The following is a 20872-nucleotide window of genomic DNA, read 5'->3' on the forward strand; positions in this document are numbered from 1 at the left end:
TGTCAGCACAGAGCCTGATGTGGGGCTTACTCTCACGAACCATGAGGTTATGACCTGAGCTGAAATCAAGAGTCAGACACTTAACCGACTGAGCCACCCAGGTGCCCGTCCTTGTTCTCCATCCTTGCTTTCCCCCAAAGAGATAGTTAATTTATGTCTTCATGCATCTTCTCCCGACTTCTCTCCCTCTGAAATACTGTGTATTCTCCTTACTGCCTGTTTAAATTCTCCCCACTTCCAAAATTGGGTTCAAGTTTTACCTCCCTTCTAACTCACATGCATTCCACCTACATTAATAAACTACAGAATATGTGCTTTCCCCTCTGTCTTATATCCTTATGGAAACAACAATTTATCTTTGTCTTACATCTCAGTGAGATTATAAACCTTGTAAGTCCTCAGGACATGTTCATATGTTTTTGGTGGGACCTCTTTGCTATATATACATTCAAGACTTTCCAGACACAGCAAAATGAATGAAAGTAGCACCTTTGTATTCATCATCAAATAACATAGGGGATACATATTTACCTCAAAAACTGCTCAGAATCCACTCCTTGTACTCTGTAAGCTTACATTCTAAAGACTATGTATGTAGAAGTGAAAAAAAGTGAAGAAAAAAAAAGATAAGCAAGGGTTTGCAGCTCTAGCACTATTCCTTCTTCTGCGTTCCTGAGTCATATATCCAAATGCCTACTCAATTTCTTTACTTAGATAAGAACTGCAAAGTCAACATGCCCCAAATCAATTCATAATTATCTCTGCCCCCAAATCTGCTCTTTCTTCCATTTCTCCCATAGCTCCCAATTCCACGGAGTTCATGATACTGCCATTCATCCAGTTGCTCAGGGCAAACACTTGGGACTCACCACACCTGGTGCATCTCCTTCTAATCTCTACCACATCAAGACCCTCAGCAATTGCTTTCAAATTACATTCAAATTATTCGGAATTGAACTCCTTTCCTGCTGCCATTACCCATCACATACTGGGCTCCCACAATAACCCCTGACTAGTCTTCCTCCTCTACCTTTGACGCTTTAAGCCTATTTTCCACAGAGTAGCCACAGATCTCTTTTAATTTATAAACTAGAGCATATACCCTTTTGAAAACCTGCTAACAGCTTCCTGTCAGTCTTTACCATGGCCTCTGTGATCTGGTCTATATCTAGCCACGTGACCATTTTTGCTTTACTCCACTTGAGCCACACATTTCTTCTTCTTCCTGGGATAATTTAAGTTGTTCTTACAGATTTTATAATATGTATTCCCTCCGCCCCAAATCCTCTTCCTCCTGATCACCACATGCTTGGCTCCTTCTCATTATTTTAATCTCTGTTCAAATGCCCCTGTTCAGAGAGAATTTTTCTACCTGCCCTACCTCAAAGGACACTCTCTCCATCATCTATCCCTATTTTTCACCCCTGTATCCTCCCTTGGTTTCTTCCTAGATCTTGTCATTATTTTAAATGATATATTTTTGCTTACTTAATTATTGGTTTTCTCTTCTTTCATTATAAAGTAAGTTTCATAGGGGATTTTGGTTCATTTTTCATTATGTCCCCAGTAAGTAGAACAACATCTAAAACATTATAGGTGGTTGATAGATATTAAATGACTGAATGAATAAAGTGTTCCAAATCTCATCCCAGTCATATCAACTTTAAATAGAAAATTTTTATTCTGCATGGTGTAGTAGCTGCCCTGGATTGTCCCAGACACCTCTGTTCTTTCAGTCAACTGCACAAGCCAATCTGGGCACCCACCTACATGCTACAGCTCAGGTCTTAGAATATAGTTCTTGGGAGAAGTAAAGTGAAATTAGATAGTCAACTAAAACTAATATCTCCTTTGAATCTACAAAGGGAGAATTTCTCCCTGGTCCTGGTGTCTTAGACTGGCATGGAATGCCGACATGCCCATCTTGCACTCGAAGAATTCCCAATCTGGAGGGAAAGTGGGGTATCCTTTTGTACTCTTTATTTTGTGAAACTACCAAGTATGACTCATCCTTCTATCCACAGTGTTCAGAACATTGCTGAGCAGATAGTAGAGCTTCAATAAATGTTTATTAAACAAATGAACAAACCAATCCATGAAAGAAACAATAACAATTTTAAGTGCTATTCTTCTATGTCTTAAGCTTTGTAATAGTATTAACTGATCTCAGTGAATAAAGAAATTGCCTCAATTAGACATATACTATATAAAATTCATTCCTGCAGCTTTCCCCCCCCCTCCCCCCTTCACAGGTTAAATTGAAAAACTCCTTGTGAAGGACTCTGTCTTATCCAACTTGTATCCTCAGTTCTTAGCAGAATGTCTGGCTGTAAAAGGAGAAAAACTCCAAAGCAAAGGATAGAGAAGTTATAAGTCCTGGCAGTAATCGGAGAGTATTAAAGAACGCCAGTCTGACATGATTATCAGATGTTAGGTGATGAAAATCATGCCAGCTAACATATGGATTCCTACCCTGTTTCTATGGAAGACTTGAGCTCTAAAATTATTTCCTGAACACAGGGGATCAGAGCTGATGCTGATTATTTACTATGAGACTGCTACTTTCCAGAATATTGCTGATCAAAGTGCTAGACACTCAATGCATGCAATTCTACACCTCTTTACTCAAGTCTCCTATAGTTAGGTAAAATGCTTTAGCAAATGGATGCTATAAAAAATAGTTCCTAATAGCAGGTTCTTTTCAAATATAGGATGAAATATACAACACAACTATTAAATCAATAGGCTCATGAGTGTCCCTTTTGGTTAGGGTAACTGACTGCTTTGGTTTACCTGAGAAGATTCCTAGGATGTAGGACTTTCAGTGCTAAAACAGGGAAAGTTCTGGGTTAGCCAAGAAGAGCTGGTCACCTAATCATGACATAACTTGTTAATTTAATTAACAGCTATTCGTATACATCTATACATAGCAGTTTTACATATATATAGAATATGATAGACCCTGGGCATTACCAGGCCACAAACATGAGAGGATTAAGGATGAGTCCACCTGTGTTGTACTAGTACACTATAGGAAGTGCAATTCCCTTTGTTTAATTTTCTGTCCGTGTTCCATCTCCCCCACCACCATATTGGACCTCTTTCTTATGTTTTAAAATTGTATACTTGTATTGATTTTATTATAGTCAAAGGATATTAATTTGGGCCGTTAGGACAATTTCCTTCTCTCCAAAAGAAAGGGAAAAGTGAGACTGGTCTCCATTGACGCATGGACTCATCTGTTTTTTACAACCCCAAATGTGGTAATTTATGATGGTGATGTCACTGCAGAGAATTAAAATTTTCCTAACCCAGAATGTGTGTTTTCTACATATTCCAGGACTGAACACATGCAGATTAAATTCTAAAATCCAAAGTGAGATCTACAAAAGGATCCCAGTCTGAATTCTGCTGAGGTTTTATTGTAAGACAAACTGGGACAGCCTCTCATGGTTTCCTCCACATCCTGGTGGCCCCCTCACATGCATCATCTGGCTTTAAGGAGGTTGCCAAATAGTAGTCAGTCTGGGGGCAAGGGATAGTCATTCGAATCTGGATTACAATCGGAAAAGTATTGCATTTTGCAGAGTTTACACTGCTAGGCTTTAAACATTGAAGGGCAATATCTTCTTTCTAAATATCTCTGGTCAGTCTTAGTAACTAGACCTACTTTTGAGGCTCCATTTCTTTTATGTCTTTTAAATTTAATGATAAAGAGGAAAGATCTAAATTTATAATACACATGAAACAGTGAAATTAGGAAAAAAATTCTATTTGATGTGAGCCTGTTTTTTTTTTAAGCTCCCATGACTAAAAAGATCAACAGTTACGTACATTTGTAATATTTATGCCTCCCAGACTCAGTGTAATGAGTTTCATCTCTGATCGAATTTTTATAACTGACTTTCATTTACCTGTGAAATAGAAAGCTTTGGTAGGCTCTTGCCCTAAAGAATCAGATGTGAAAGTTAGTTCTATTGCAACGAACGGTAGGAAAAAAATTCACCCTAACATGCTACTACTGCATTCTTCTGCTTTTTAGAGAAAAAGAAAGCTAGGGCTCTAGATACCAATGCTGCCATATGTGAAGTACAGCAGACTGGTGTATCAAAACCTGAGAAGCATGGTCATCAGCTCTCTTCCATGAAACTGTGGTGTGTCCTCTTGACTTGGGCCAAGTGCCTGGCTGAGAGAACTCTCCCACAAGATAAGTACGTTTCAGAGCACGCCCTTGTCCTAGCTTGGGTTTAAAAAAGCCCAACTCTACATTCTGTTCAGGGCTGTGGTTATGTAGGTAAGCCCAAACAGAGGAGCACGACTGCCTCCATTAAACTGGCTGGAACCCAGGTTATACTAATTCAGCCTAAATAGAAAACCTCTGCTTTTCAATCCCTTTGTTCTCGTGGATGTCACAGCTCCCTGCTCTATTCGCTTCCTTTTATAGTCTTTCCTCACCAAGCATTTCAGGGAAAAAAAAAAAAAGCTAAATAAAGATCACAGCCTGTTCCATTGTGTCCCCTTCTTCTTCATCATCTTCTTTTCCATTTGTGCAATGTTGTGGCACCTATTAACTACCAATGTTTTCAGAATGACATTATACAAGGTGCAGGCTGTACCACTGTGCCCTAAAAATATCAACAACTGCATTAGTCTCACAATAATTAATGGCAGGCATTATGCAAATGACAACTTTTTCGCTGCAAAATAATGACATTTCTTCATTTTGAGCAGAGTTATGCAAAACAATGAATTTAGGATGATAAATCACACAGGAGAATTAAGAAAGCCATAACGTTCCTGCCCAGGCAGGCAGAAAGATAGACAGACCAACAATTTAGAAGACATTGTTTGTTCTCACACCACTATAAAAAATCATAGCCAGTCGGCCATTAATGTGTGTGGGTTTTTTTCCTTCTCCCCTTTAGGCAACAATGCATAAGGGGATGCTAAATTCTAGCAATTGGATCATTACAAGTCACAAGCAAATTTTTCTTTATTAACCTTAATAAGTCATTCACTCAGAGACTATAGTCATCAGGCAAATAAAAAGTATCACATGCCATTCTGCTACACATTAACTAATTCCTTATGCAAACATCACAACATATAGCAATTACTGCCGCTCAAAAAAACAAAGTCATTTTCAATTTATTTTATTGCTTTTATACTTGGCCATTTCCTGTAGCACATTATCGTTTCTTTCCATAACAACCCGAGGTGGAATGGAGAAGAATTTCAGTAGCAACGAGCACTTCCTCTAGCCACCTCTGTCATACCTTTTTCCCCTTCAGTGGCTGCTGAAAGAGGTTAGGAACAGGGTGGGTGTGCATGTGCTCCTTCACAGCTAATCTCCAAAGCTCTAATGGGAATGGCACTGTCAACCCCTACCCCTGTGACAAAGGGGGTCAGGAGTAGGCTAAGAGACTGGGTCTGTCTCCCACACTTGCTACCATAAGGCTGACGGCTTTCCTCGATTCTGTAGCACAGGGTAAGAGTGCGGGTTTGGATCTGCCACTAATAGGTGAACATTAAAGTCAATATATTCAGTGTTAAGCTGAGAGATGCCTGTTACGGTTAGTGAGAATTATGAGGCTAGTTCATCATGCATCACTCAGCGCATAACCTGTCCCTTCAAGAGTTCTAAGTGAAGAACAATAATAAATATTGAAACCCCACCCTCCAATGTCAGATAGACCCTCTTTGTTGTTTCTGTTTTATTCCATAGCACCGTTTATCCAAGCTCTCAGGATGTAAGACAAACACTAAGCAAACCTTACCTGTGCCCAGTAGATTTTTTAGCCCATTTTACAGATTGACAAGTGGATTCTAAGCAACTAGGGGCTTTTCACAAAGTTGGACAAGGAAACAGGTCAGATCTGACTAATTCTCCAATGTTCTAACCTCTGAGGCCATGGCCTCTTTCTCATAATCATGAGCACTCTTTCCTGCTGGTAAACAATTATGCTGAAAACAGCCTGTACATGTCCCTGTTCACACAATAGGATCATCATCTCTCTCTGTTCTCTTAAATCCACAATCCATTCCCCCTTTTAAAGGTAGAACATTTCCAAAATACACGAGGGAAAAGCTCCCTTTTCAGCTTCTCTTCCTGAAGGTAATAACATTTTGCAGTTCTCCTTAAATAAAATCCAGCCCATGCTGGATCAATAAGAATGATGCCCATTTCCCTAATGGCAGCCGATTGCCATTTGCTATTCAAATCAGACTAGATAAATTACAGTACATGCCAGGGAACAGGCCAGTGAATTAAGACAGGCCTCCAGAGGACCAGCGATATTATTAATCTTTTAAGACACTATCATATTTCTTCTTGACAGTGTGCGTAGACTCACAGACACACTGCACCCAGATTGAAATATCAGCTGCTGAAAAAATCAATAGTGTTAGAAACACAATAATTTTTGGTCTGCAGGGCCTACACTAAGCAACACTTGTACCCCTCTGTGCCATCTCTTCTCTTCCCAGTTCCCATTTTCTCCTCCTACTTTCTTGCTCTTCCCTTTCCATTTGGATTTAAAAGCTAGTAAGGGCCAAATGACAAGATACTATGAAGGAGTTTCCACTGCTAACACTAGCCATTGTGGTCAAAGCCTTGATTTTCCACGGGGTGTTTGCAACACAATATCACTAGACTAGTATCGGATTTTGGTGTAGGATTGTTCTTCCTATGCGCTTAATGCAGACCCCCTAACCCTATGCATTTGGTTCTGTTTTATGAAGAAATGCAGATATTGGGGTGCCTGGGTGGCTTGGTCTGTTAAATGTCCGACTTTGGCTAAGGTCATGACCTCATGGTTTGTGGGCTCAAGCCCCACGTCGGGCTCTGTGCTGACGGCTCGGAGCCTGGAGCCTGCTTCAGATTCTGTGTCTCCCTCTCTCTCACTGCCCCTCCCTGGCTTGTGCTCTCTCTTTCTCTCAAAAATAAATAAACATTAAAAAAATTCTTTTAAATGTGGATATTTAGGGAGATGGGCATACTCAGAAATCCCTGGAGAAGTAGAATGGAAAGAAATATAAATAATAGAAACCTGGACCAAAAATGGAAAAAAGGGGAATCACTGAAAAGTGAGGTGAACAAAACAAAACAAAATAAAACAAAAGACTACAGGGGAAATAGGGAGCACTATGAGGTGGGAAGAATCTTTGAGTTATAGTCTAAAATTTGGAGTTTCAGCCCTGCTCCTGCTATCTACATATTGTACGATTTTGCCAGCTACTTAATCTTTCATAGTCTTGGTTACCTTATCTATTAAGTAAAACAATATAGCCACTTACCTTGTAGCAGTCTTGTGAGGGTTAACTAACAAGATGTGAGAGCTTTCTAAATAATAAAGAGTTTGTAAGTGGTTAAAAACAATATAAATTTTATTTCTACTAAAGAAGGGTTTCTGGAAATATGTCTGTTGTTTTTTCCTTTCTGGAACTAGAATATTATAAATGGACTTTGCATGCTATCAATAAATAAGTAGGCAGATACAGAAATGGTATTTAGGGCCTTATTACTGGGAGCCGGTAGAATTTGACCTAAAACCAAAATCTGTTGACTTTCAGCCAATACCTTTCATATTTTACCAGGCCGGTTTTGCCTTTTTTATCTCTTACTCCAGATTTGAGGCTTCAATTCTAATTAGTATTGTTTTTCAACTGGGGAAGCAAATCAAACAAAGACAAAGCATAAAACAAGACAAGAAACCACCATGCTTTGCATATCTTTGTTTGATACTCTCTTGATCCCAAGTCTCTCTCCAGTTACTTTCCATTTGTCTTCCTTTCCTGGCAAAATTTATTGAAAGAATTGTCTCTATGAGCCATTACCGTATCTTCACTTTCTATTCTTTCCTCAACACAATCCAACAAGGCTTTTATCCATCCCACTCTACCATGTCTGCTGTTGCCAAATCCAAGGTGCACGTTTTCATTCTCATTTTACTCAACTTCTCAGAAGCGACTTAACTCAACTTCTCAGCAGCGACTTAACTCCTAGAGACTGTGGCTAGCTTCTGGGACACCTCTCTTTCTACTTCTTCCTCCTACCTTATTGGGCACTTAAAACTTATTTAAGTCTCTTCAGATTTGAAATTTATTACTTATAATTCTACCTTAAGTGGCTTCTGACTTGGGATAAACACAGCATATTTGGCAAAACAATCTTAGAAGGTGCTTGTGAGATACCCAGATTTTGAATGTCTGGCTTTATGACTCTGAAATGCAGAATAGAGCAGAAAATCTGGTTCTTCTAAATAAATGGCTTCAAGCTCATTTATTCTTACAGCAAAAATTATTAACAACTAACAATTATCCTTTGAGTAGAAACCAGCCAAGTAGACTACTACATATAGCCAAAACACAGAGTATCTTCAATGGCACAGAATTTCAGAGCACATGTTAAACTTGACATGCACATATATGCAGCCCCTCATAGTCCTACCAGATTTACCTAACTGTTCCACCCACTTTCTTCCAACGGTTGATCTTTGAGGTCTACATTGCAAGAAGTAAAGATGAAAACCCAGAATAACTTGAATATGATTTCAATTCTAGGTTGGACCCGTGAACCCTAGCAAAAGCATGAAGATTTCTCATAAGAACACAATATAACCTCTAGCAATCGACAGATGAAGCTTGAGTTCGCCTTTATCTCAGGAGAAGAAACAGCCCTTTCTGACTTATGAATACATCCGAAGAGCAATACCTGAACAGAGTCATTTCACCACACATCTGTCTCTAAGTTTTGATAACATTGTAACATATAAGGTCACTGATATGACAAAATATCACAAGATAGCACAGGGATTATCAAAGCCTAAAATTAGCCAAATATGCTGTTTGGAGAGATTCCCAACAACTTCTTTTGAATGTGATATTACCAAGAATATGAATACAGGGTATTTTCTTAAGAAAAAAAAAAAAGGGATGTTCTCATTATTTGCATGTCATTTGCAACCCAGGAGTAGACTCTGGCGTTCCTTTCTACTTAAATTCTTCCACAGTCAGCTTGCCAGGTCTGTAACCAAGGTCTTTCTTTTATCTAGATTAGAACAAATATTCCATTTTGAATCATGAAAACATATCAGCAAAATTCCCAGAGTTAATACTTTTATTTAATTATATACATATATTTATTATTTTTTTTATGAGCTGTTCCACTAAGTTAAACTTTAACCATATTAATCCAGGGGAAAAACTCCCTGATTGCCAACCAACAATTTTGTAAACAGTTATCTCATGAGTTAAATATTAACTTGAAAAATTTAACTCAAAACTCCAAACAAGCAGGAAGAGCCAAAAGGCCAGTAGAAAAGAATAAAGATTTTGCTGCCTCTGGTATATCAGATCCCCTTGGAAGAGACTGACAGTTAGGCAAGGGAGTATTTTGGTGGCAGCTGGATGATGTGTAGAATTGGGGTAAGGAAGGGGAAAACAAGAAAGGAGTCTGGAAGACACCTACTGCTTATCATCAAAATCTCAAAACTTAGAGCCATGAGGTCAAGATCTCATGGAATAGAAAATTCATGGGAATATGAATCCACTGAAAATGTCCACAGGAATTCAGGGACAATAAAGGTATGTGCTTCCAGAATATGGACACATTGTTTTTTTAAAACCAACATAGGTAAGCTATACAATATAAGGCTGGCTGGCCCTTATTGCCTGCCTGCCACTGAACCTCCTGTGGAACATTCTGGGCCCACTCTGCCATCAGAAACCATGGAATGAAGACTGATCTGCCTGTCCTGGTTCCATTTGGTAATAATAAAATAAAGTTGAAATGCCTCTGTGCAGTACTGGGTTGTTAGGGACTATGAGTTCAAGTTCTAAACCACCATCACTGTCCATCAATTCATCTCCTGATTAATAGAAACATAGCACCTAAGGAAAAATTGGATCTAGGCAGTGGACCAATGGTGTTATCATAAATATTGTCCTCTGGTTAGGTTTTTGGCTCAAAAATTTCAAGAAAATCCACATGGTCAGATAATTTACACAATCTTGATCTCTGTGTTGTAAGATAAGCTTGATTCATTTTTCATGCTGTTTCAGGGGTGGTTAGGAATTATTAAGGTTCTTCCTGTCGGTCTGCTAAAGAATAGTCCTGTTTGCTGATTAAAAAAAAACCAAAACGTTAAAATAGAGTCTTTTTAGTGAAGGTCTTTTAAGAAGACTCTCATCTGCCCTGTAGATAGATTGAGGCTGCATAATGTGAGTTGCTCAAAAGAAGGGTGGGATTAGATGGAAAACGAGGAAATCCATGAATGCAGAAGGAACAATCCTTAGATAGACATGGATATCTTATTTAGATACAAGAAATATGATACAGCTCATCAAACCTTACTGTTGATAGTGTTTTAATTTTTTTTGTACTTGTAGCAAGAATTACTATTGAACTCCATTCACTGGGCCAGAGATCCTTGTGGTGTTAGTGAAAGACTTACCCCTCACGTAGCACACAACCTACACTTGTGAGCTCATTGGCCAGTCAGAGGCCTCAATTCCAAGCTCCAACAATGTGCAGAATATTTTAAGTACATATTTAATACATGAATGCATGCTTACTTGAAGATATTTAGGCACTATAAACTATACCTTATGGTTATAAAGCTTTTTGCAGTTTATAAAATACTGTCATATACTGTTAAATAATGTCATATCTATATACATATGCTATCATTTTTGACAACTCCCAAAAATAAAAAGAGCAGGTTCTATCATCTCTGTTCTATAGATAAGCAAGTATCACCCTAGCATTGATGTAGTTAGTACAGAATGAACTAGAAAGGAAAAACCAGAGCCTATTAGCAGCCTGACTGAACACGATGGGTGAGGGGATAGCATGATGGCTGTGGAACGGAAAGGCATTATAAGTGAGTGATCAGAGGAGCAAGGAGGGAGAAGTTTCAAAATATGCACAGACATACACTATGAATAAAGGACAAAATTCAAAGTGATTTGTCGGAAAGAAAAGGTGGTTAGAGCAAGGAAGAAACTCCAAATGGAGACCTCTTATTCATTTGGCATATATTCATTGTATACTTATGTTTGGGTTTGTTTGGATGCCACTGGAAAAAATTATGTTTGAGACACTGACCTGTGTCTGAGGTACTTAATATCTAATTATTGAAATAACCTCAAAAAAACAATTGCAATACAAGGCAATTCAGCATTCAGAATAGGGATTTAGAGAAAATCACCTCTTATATCGAGGCTGACAATGGAAAGCTTCACTACAGTGAAAAAATACACTTGAACTAAGAAAAATGTGTAAGATTCAGGAAGTGATAAGACTCAGGTTAAGTGAAGAGCAAGAGAGAAGGCATGGAAGCAGAAAATTGAAAGACATATTTGGGAGCAACAAATAAACAAGTTAGTGGGAATTATAATAGGTAATAATGTTGGAAAGATAGGTTAGGTCTGGAATGTGAAGGGGTCCTTGAATATTGGGCTGACTAATGCACTTTATTCTATAGGCAAAAGAGGTCTATTAAAGGCTTATAAGTAGGGCACTGGCATCATCACAGTGGTATTTTAGTATAAGTAACTGGGAAGGGTAGACAGAATAAGTTGATAATAAACAGGGAAAGCCCAGGGGCGCCTGGGTGGCTCAGTCGGTTAAGCGTCCGACTTCGGCTCAGGTCACGATCTCACACTCCGTGAGTTCGAGCCCCGCGTCAGGCTCTGGGCTGATGGCTCGGAGCCTGGAGCCTGCTTCCAGTTCTGTGTCTCTCTCTCTGCCCCTCCCCCGTTCATGCTCTGTCTCTCTCTGTCTCAAAAATAAATAAACGTTAAAAAAAAATTAAAAAAAAAAAAAAAAGAAAGAAACAGGGAAAGCCCAGAAATAATGACAGAGAAAGAGAAAGGGAGAACCACTACAATAACCCATACACTATGAGATAAATATCTGACCTTGGTAGCATTGGTACAGATAGAAAAGAAACGAAAAGTTCTAGAGACACTGTAAAGGAAGAAAGGATAATATTAAGCCCCTACTACGTACTAGGCACTGGATTATGTGCTTTATGTACATTAACACATTTAATCTGCATGTCAATCCTAAAAGGCAAGTCACTTTATTGTTTCTTTTTTAAAGATGATGATTAAGCAAATTTTTCAAGGTTATACAGTTAATAAGTGATAAAGCCAGAATTCAAACCCAGGTCATCTGATTCCATAGCTTGCCTGCTTAACATCGATGTTTAGGAGTCTTGATGTTGGATCATATATGGCAAATTTTGACAGGACTTGATGATGGATATTTTATGAGTCATAAGAACTTAAGATTCTTGGGAATTCTGATTCTGAGATTTTGCGGTGATGGATAGATTTGTGATACTATGAAAAAAACAGGGAAATAGAAAAGACCTTTTGGACTTCATATTTTGCACTTGTTCTTAATGTTCCAATTGCTCTTTGGATTTAAAATGTCAATATACAGGGGCACCTGGGTGGCTCAGTTGGCTCAGTTGGCTCAGTTGGCTCAGTTGGCTCAGCGTCCAACTTCAGCCGAGGTCATGATCTACAGTTTGTGAGTTCAAGCCTTGCCATCAGGCTCTCTGCTGTCATCACAGAGCCTGTTTCAGATCTTCTCTCCCTCTGTCTCTCCGACCCTCCCCCACTGATTTTCTCTCTCTCTCTCTCTCTGTCTCTCTGTCTGTCTCTCTCTCAAAATAAATAAATAAACTTAAAAAATGTTAACATGCAATAAAAGCCACAAAAGCAACCGAACCACCAAACTTAAAAGCTTTTTAAGATAGATATTAGGTGATTCTTCCTTCCAGGTTTCACTAATGTATATGTGGAGTATAACACAATACATGTAGGAGGTGCTTAGCAATGTGTTAAATGAGTCAATTAGAGGGGTATTAACCATAAATTAGTGAGAATAAAGGGAGGAAGGAGAGTACAGTCAAAAGAGATTGGCCCAGAGTCAGACAAATCTTGGTTCAAATCCTGGCTCAGCCACTCTCTAACTAACTAAAGGACTAATGTTTACTTTAAGCATTTTGTATAAGATGGGCTAACAGTTCACAGGGAAGCCAGGTACCTTTCTGGATTCAGTTCCCGTATGAAAGGTAGTGGGTCCATGCAAACCTAGAAAGGATGCTTGAAAAGGCCAGTATCTCTGACAGAAGAAAACTTGCAACCCTCTTCTCTTATTGAGTTTAACTTCTAAAAATTACAGTGAGACTTATAGGAAAAAAATGTGTCCAGTAATTGCCAGTTTTAACAGAAAAGTAAATTATTTTCAGAGAAGTAAAAACTATAGAGCTTCAACTGAAGGGGAGATTTTAATTGCAGACAGACATATCAGCTGAATGGTTTAGCTTGGACTTGTGGGATCAGGAACAGCCAGTGGGATATATATTAAAGAAAAACCAAGTTTAATTAGCCTTAAGATTTTATATAGCTTGGCTCTTCCCTCCCACACCTGGTCTGATTCCTTCAGGTCAATCTCCCTTTCAATCACATGCTCTCCCATCCTTTTTTCAGTTGCTGTCATGACAAGCCAATAGGAGAATGACATACAGATGAAAACAAGGTTTGAATAATTACTGCACTGCGGCTGCTTGTTGTTTGAGCATCATTTTATTTCCTCCAATCACACAGGTCCTTGGACTTCACAGCCCCATGTTTCAGATGGGGGTGATGCTGATTACATTACAGCAAAGACAGGCAGATCAGACAAAGTGAATTTCACTCAGTAATTAAACTGCAGTATCTTTCGTCTAAAGTCCAGAGCAGGATTAATCTAAAGGTAGCTCTTTGTCATCTCGATTAGTGCTGGGATTTGAAGAGTGAGCTCTGATTTGATAGCTAGCCCTGAGTTGGGCTGACTAGTGGCCCCATATCTGTCTATCTTGCAAAAATAATATGAGATCAAGATACATTTGCAAGGTTATGCCCTTCCCTTTTATTTTATTTTTATCTGAAGGAAATGCAGATAGATTAAAATATGTTGCTATTTCCATTACCCTGTTTTCTATTACAAAAATGTCTATTAAAAAGAACAGGTTCTTCCAAACCCCACAACATTTTACAGATGGTTTCTCATAATTCCACTTAGTACCATGCTCTAATGGCTTCTTATTTCTTGCCTTTTCATTATCTGAGAGTCAAATCTGAATATTTGGATAGCCCAAGCAACAGCTTCTCAAGCTGCTCATGAGTTCCACTTTTATTTCCAAGGACTCACTATAGGACTTATGGAGTCCTTCAATTGCTCTTTTAGTAAATAAGATATTCTCAAATTCTTTGCCAAGTAATGAATTAGATCACTGATTCTCAATCCTACATGCCTATAGAAGCACTTGTGAGGCTTTATAAACAATCCATGTCCAGCCCCCACTCCAGACCCCATGACTCAGTATCTGTAGGAGTTAGACCCAAGCATCTGTGTATTTTTAAAAGTCCATAGGTGATTTGAATGTGCTGCCAAGGTTAAAAACCATTGAGTCGGCCATACAGAGGTACCAGCTGTATTTGCAAAAGATTTATCAAAACAAAGCATTGTTGAGGGAAATGAAGCCTGATATTGTTGTAGAAAATCCCTTAATAAAATGATAAAAACCTTTTTGTAGTGATCTTTGCATAGAATATATATCAGGTCTCTTAAGAACAATAGAAGACAAGGAAGACTATCAGACAGGTTTATGTTGATGATGCTTCCATTGATCCATCTGACAATATTGAAGGTGATTGCTTACTGATTGAGCCTGTCACATGATAACACTACAGCTACCAGCCAATAATGTAAGGACGACTATGGACTAACATCCTAATATCTCAGAGTTTGGACACAAACCTGGAATTAGCTGCTGTCAGCTTTACTGTGCAGCTGGCTTTTTAAAAAGGGAAAGGCAGGATTGAAAAGATCTGATTTCAAATTGTGACTCACTCCTGTTTTGGAGTTTAAGAACACACATTCTGGAGTCAAACTGAATCCAATTACTAGTTGGGTGACCTTCAGAAAGGTAATTACTTCTCTAAGCCTTAATTATCTCATCTTTAAAATGGGGCCAAGAATACTTATATCACAGAATGATTTGGGTTTTGAATTGATTAATTTAGGTAAGAGTACCTGGCAAACAAAAGTATCCAAACTAAATAAAAGTCTGTTGAAGGCAAATACAATAATAACTTAAGGTTGTCACTGAAGCTCTCTGGCTAAAAGACATCAGTGTTGAGACTCACTCCTCAGTTTTCTGGAAGATTTGATCCCCCAGAGGGAAAAGAAAAAAAAGAATTAATCCAAATAAAAGTGACTTTTCAAATTTAATTGTGCATTCGCATCACCTGGAAGTGATTGTTACAAATGTAACTTGCTGGGCTCCAATCCCAGGGATTATAATTCAATATGTAGGGATGGAATCCAGGAAAATGCATTTTCGCAACCATCCATGTGACTTTGACTTAGGATCGAGGATCCTCACGATGATGGAACAGCTATAAAGCAATAGAAATTGGCCAAATATTTATCCCCCAAATAGTCACACATTGTGGCCTGTACCTGGGAGAGGCTATGATTTCTTTTCCTTAGGTAAGAATTCAGCCAGGTGAACTTAAATAATGCACAAATATAACATGTTCACAGAGTATGTTATGCTTACAGAGTAAAAAACCTTTTTTTTCAATGAAATACACTTCCTGAATAATTACTATTTAGCTGCTAATATTATCTTCATTTTTTTCCATCACCATTATGTACATGCAAGTGTACAGGCAAGGGTCAGATTCATTTTCAACTTATCCTTTTTCTTCTTATAAAACAATCAACTAACTTCCTGAAAATTGGTAAATTCTTTAAATAACAAAAGTAGCTATTCCCTCCTTTAAAGGCATTTTTATAAAGTATTCTTGAAATTCATTTATTAAAATTGATGATAAGAATCAATGCACAATTGTGAATTGAATATCTTAAATGCAATCGATGAATTAATTTGCTAAAATAAAGATAATCTATAAGTGGACAGCTTTCTGGATCTAAGAGGAAATGTTAAAACCTTCACTTTCAAGATTTTCCAAAGAAAAAGCCAGACAAATTCCAGAAATATTTAGAATTTGTAATACAATATGCCAACAGATAAGCATTAATTCTCTATATTCTAAAAGTTATTGTAAAGACAAGAGAATGTGGTCTTTAATTGCAATTGGGCATACAGTTAAGCTGGGGAGAATAAAAAAATACCAATATGAGAAAAGTTTATCAATGTTATTAGATAATATAGCATAGTGAGTAAGTCTAAAGGAGAATCTTCTTTTTAATACTTACCGTGTGAGCTAGGGTAAGCTACTTAAGATCTCAGCAACTCAGGCACAGGACTCTTTGAGAAGGTTGTGATGACCATAGTGGGTACTAAATAAATGCAATGTTTATTGTAATAGTTGACAGTTTATTATAAAAGGTATCCAAGAAATGTCATAAGGCTTACATGAACAGTATGGACACTGAGAACTAAGAAAACCAAATTGAGAGAATGCTGACATGACTGGTAAAGTTTTTGCAAGGAACAGTATTTGAGTTGGATGATTCAGAATGAATAAAAATTTGTCTAGAAAGAGACACAAAGATCATTTTAGGATGGGGGTAAATGTTGACATGAACGGCAGGTCGAGGTAAAAAGTATTCAATAGTTTAGGATACAACTGTGAAATAGTTTACAAAAGATAACTTGGGGTAAAATGATAGAGTTCTAAATTCCAAAAGTCACTGTTGTTTTTTTGACAGAGTTTTTACTTGCTCCAATATAATCCCAGTGTAATTCAACATCTTTTTAGAACACTGGTTCTCAAATTGTATTATGTATCAGAATCACCTGGAGGGCTTCTTCAAGCACAAACTGCTGTACTCCACCCCGAAGTTTCCATTCAGTAGGTTGGGCTGAAGCCCAAGAGTTTGCGTTATAATATATTCCCAGTTGTGCAAATGCTGCTGGTCACTTTGAGAACCACTGCTTTAGAAGATGATGACAGTTGGATAGAGGAGGGTTTTCCTCAAAGTAAGAAATAATTGAATAACTGAATACCTTCTTTATTTCCTGTAAAATTTCATCCTCCTTTGCATACCAAGTCACAGAAGCACCTACATGGAAGTTACCCAAGGAAACACAAATGCTTACTTTGACTCCTTGTCTCTCTACTGAATTCAGGTCTTTAACTGTGGGAATGAGGAGACCCGTGACGCACGGGACCCCAAGCCAACCAGCCTGGAAACTTAGAGAACACTTCATCAGCATTAAGGTTATTCAAGAATTGAAAATAATAGAGCCAAGAGATTAAAGACGGTGGGTGGACTTTTTATTCTAGAGAGCCTCTATCGATCCATGCCGCACATTTTGTACCCGTGTTACACTTGATTGCCTGCCCCATAATCCTCAAGCTACTTTCAACTCCCTCTGAGGTGCAGGTCACTGCTTAACTATTTCCATCTCCTGCTTCAAAATCTCTCTCTTAAACAGACTTCCACTATTTAGTAACTACACTTTAAGAATTATTTCAAAAGGCAGAAAGAGGAAATGAAATTCTCTGACCCTATTTTCTCATGCATGACTCTGAGGACACCATCTCACTAGTTAGTATTTTATTTTCAATGGTGGAACAAAAAAAATGTTCTGTTTGAAGATTCAGGTAGAATGTGCAAAAAAGTCAAAAGTGGATTTAAAATGTTTGAAACTCCAAACATCTCTCTGTAACAGCAACTTGTTTATTTTCTAGCCACTTATCTTTCCTTAAAATAAGAAGCTATATAATTATGAAGTATAATTAATAATAACAACAATTACCACAAGTGCAACAGAAATAATGATAGTAAGCACCATGGGCCCAGATCCCCACAGTTTCAAAGGATAAGAATTTGTCTTAGTATTTTCAAGAATAGACAGCAGCCCAAAAATACAGGGGAAAAAAATAAAAGGAAAAAAATGTTTTCTATGTTCCCTGGGAAGTACCACAGAAAAACAGACAATAAACTTTAATGCCTCTTGTTAAAGATCTTCATTTTACAGATCAGTTCAGGCAATTTAAATAGACAAAAACATGAGGCCTCTAACGTCTCTTAGGAAACAGTATCAACGTTAATTCCTGGCTGGTCCCAATTCCATTTCTAGTTAAGCATCCCCATCCACTCATAAGAAGAAAGAAATAGCATTTGTACAGTGTTTTACAGTTTATAAAGCACTTTCACAAACATCATATTATTTGATTGTCTCGACAATCCCGTGGGATAGGTAAGTAGGGAAAGGATTAATATTATACCTATCAGAAGGTGAAAGAATTAAGGATCAAAGAAGGAAATAAATTACATTGGGTCAAACTCTGTGCAGACCTGAAAAGAAGCCCAAATATAGAGTTTTACATAACATGGAATAGGCTCAGAGAATCTGATACCTGCCCGAGGTCACAAGTGGCAGAACTAGGAGGCTGGGATACGGGTAATCCAGCTCAAGCTGCCATGCTCTTTCCAAACCAGAGATCCTACTCTCAGTTGTAAAGGTCTAGTTACAGTAACTGGCCCTCTCAAGGGGAGGCAATGTTCAATTGCCAACTGTTACAATCACTGTTAGTGTTCAGGTTTTTTGTTTGTTTTTAGTTCATCTGACAAAAAAGGTATACATTCCTTGAGAAGACGTGCTACTGTATAATACTACTTAGTCTGTCAAGAGAAAAAGAAGAGAATATATTATTTCACTGGCTTAGAATACTGGCTTTTAAAGGTAACTCCAACTACACACAGACACAAGAGACAACACAGCCCTATTTCCACAGAAATACTCGTTATAAGAAAGACAAACCAAAAGACTAACCAAACTCAGAGCCTGGCTTCTAGCATAGGTTCAACTTTAAACTGTTAGTTTCTAAGCATGGGGTCAATACCTATGCATATTAAAATGAGGAATAACAGCATTGCATGTATGAACAAAATAAATCATTCATTTGTTGTTCTGAACTCAAAAGCCTCAAAGCCGTAGATTCAGACTTTGAAACCTTTGGATTAAGTTAACATACCTCTTGTTATTTTTACTTTTTACATGCATTTACTTGTACAACTTCCCTATTTCGCCTTTTTGTTTTAAGATAGTTACATTCTCCCTTCACTTACATATGCACAACTTCTGACTTAGAGCATTTGGAGGTTTGGCAAAGCAAGGTCTTCCCACAAAAGACACAGAGGTTTCACCTAGAATGCATCTCGGGAATTTGGGCTGAAGAAGTTAAGGGAGGTCTAGCATATGAGTAAATATTTGTGAATTAGACTGAAATTTCAAATAGTAAATGAAAACATTTATTAAAGAAGGTTGTTGTATGTACTGAACAACTACCTTCCGACTGAGCATTTCAGGGCATTGCAGAATTTCAGAGGTGATGCTCCACTGGAGATTTTATTTTTATAATGACAGAATATTAGTGTTGGAGTTCATTAAAATTATAGATTATAATTACCTACGGCTTTAATACCCTGTAAAGCGTCTCTGCAAAGTGGCTGTCCTTGCTCAAACACCCTGGTCTCGGGGAGTTAATATTTGTTGATATTAGGGACTGTTAGGGACTGAATATAACCCCTCCTCAATCTCCCAATTCACATGTGAAGTCCTAACCCCCAGTATGACCATATTTGGAGATAGGGCCTTTAAAGAGATAAATACAGTTAAATGAGGCCATGAGGGTGGGGCACTGGTCCAATAGGTCTAGTGCCCTCATAAAAAGAGGAAGAGACACCAGGGATGAGGAGACACAGTGAGAAGAAGGCCCTCTGCAAACCAAGCAGAGAGACCACATGAGGAATCAACTCTGCTGACACTTCAATTCCTGGACTTCCAACCTCCCAAACTGAGAAACAACACATTCCTGTAATTGAAGCCACCTGGTCTATGATACTCTGGTATGGCGGTCCTAGCAAACTAATACAGGCGCTAAAGTTCTACAACTTGCAAGGTAGGAATTGGTTAAATCCACTTATTAGGTACAGAAACAGATTATGGGACATTTGAAACATGTCCCAAAGAGACAGAAACGATAAGTGGCATAGCCAAAGTTTAACCTAGGTTTGTCTTCCAGACTAATATTTTTTCTTTCTTGTCTGTTTTCCAGCTTTGAGCACATAAGGGTGTTACAAAGTTAGTTTTTATAAATTGACCTGAATATATATTCTTGTATATTTTACCACTGGCTTGTGTTCTACTTGGAGTCACAGGAAACAACATAATTTATCTTCCATGTGACAGTCTTTAGTGTACTTGAACATAGTTATCATATTCATTCCTCAAGAATTTCTTTCTTTATTTTTTTAAGTGTATTTATTTATTTAGAAAGAGACAGAGACAGCATAAGTGGGGGAGGGGCAAGGAGAGAGAATCCCAAACAGGCTCTGCACTGTCAGCACAAAGCCCAATACGGGGCTCGAATTCATGAACCCGTGAGATCATGGCCTGAACTGAAACCGACAGTCAGTCGCTTAACCGACTGAGCCACCCAGGGGCGCTGTGAATTTCTTTCTTTTTTTTTTTTATATTTATTTATTTATTTTGAGAGAGAGATAATGAGAGCAAGAGCACCAGGGGAGGGGCAGAGAGAGACAGAGAGAGAGAATCCCAAGCAGGTTCTGTGCTGTCAGTGCAGAGCCCGATGTGGAGTTTGATCTCACAAACTGTGAGATCATGACCTGAGCTGAGATCAAGAGTTGTACATTCAACCAAGTGAGCCACCCAGGTGCCCCCATTCTTCATGAATTTCTAAACAATCCCAGTTCCCTTAACCATTCCTTGTATCACATGTTTCATTTCCCTATCATTCTGGTCACTTTCCTCTGAAGATGTTCCTATTTGTTTAGGTTTCTTATACTGGCTTGTTAAGCCATATACCA

General features: G+C 38.2%; 1 protein-coding gene and 1 non-coding gene across 43 annotated transcripts in view; both read right to left on the minus strand.

Annotated features, from left to right (window-relative positions):
* Positions 1 to 20872, minus strand: part of ZBTB20 (zinc finger and BTB domain containing 20) — a 770914-nt gene that overhangs the window by 376112 nt on the left and 373930 nt on the right. The window lies entirely within an intron of this gene.
* LOC123576282 lies at positions 10382 to 10535 on the minus strand. The gene has a single exon (XR_006701292.1). It is a non-coding gene; the product is annotated as a small nucleolar RNA SNORA62/SNORA6 family (small nucleolar RNA).

Source organism: Leopardus geoffroyi, chromosome C2 (genome assembly GCF_018350155.1).
Source record: "Leopardus geoffroyi isolate Oge1 chromosome C2, O.geoffroyi_Oge1_pat1.0, whole genome shotgun sequence".
Classification (NCBI taxonomy): domain Eukaryota; kingdom Metazoa; phylum Chordata; class Mammalia; order Carnivora; family Felidae; genus Leopardus; species Leopardus geoffroyi.